The sequence below is a fragment of the Nematolebias whitei genome, chromosome 2 (genome assembly GCF_014905685.2).
Source record: "Nematolebias whitei isolate Nwh7 chromosome 2, NemWhi1, whole genome shotgun sequence".
NCBI lineage: Eukaryota > Metazoa > Chordata > Actinopteri > Cyprinodontiformes > Rivulidae > Nematolebias > Nematolebias whitei.
In genome coordinates this window covers 15,155,150-15,155,705 of record NC_056499.1, presented here as the reverse complement: position 1 = coordinate 15,155,705, position 556 = coordinate 15,155,150, and positions in this window count along the sequence as shown.

The window sequence follows — 556 nt, the reverse complement described above, 5'->3', positions numbered from 1 at the left end:
TATGCTGTGATTGACAGCCTGTTATGCTGTGACTGACAGCCTGTTATAATGTGATTGACAGCCTGTTATGCTGTGACTGACAGCCTGTTATAATGTGATTGACAGCCTGTTATGCTGTGACTGACAGCCTGTTATGCTGTGAATGACAGCCTATTATGCTGTGACTGACAGCCTGTTATGCTGTGATTGACAGCTTGTTATGCTGTGACTGACAGCCTGTTATGCTGTGATTGACAGCCTGTTGTGCTGTGACTGACAGCCTGTTATGCTGTGATTGACAGCCGGTTATGCTGTGATTGACAGCCTGTTATGCTGTGATTGACAGTCTGTTATACTGTGATTGACAGCCTGTTATGCTGTGACTGACAGCCTGCTTGTTATGCTGTGACTGACAGCCTGTTATGATTTAATTGACATACTGTTATGCTGTGATTGACAGCCTGTTATGATGTAATTGACAGCCTGTTAAGCTGTGATTGACAGCCTGTTATGTTGTAATCGACAGCCTATTATGCTGTGATTGAAAGCCTGTTAAGCTGTGATTGACAGCCTGTTA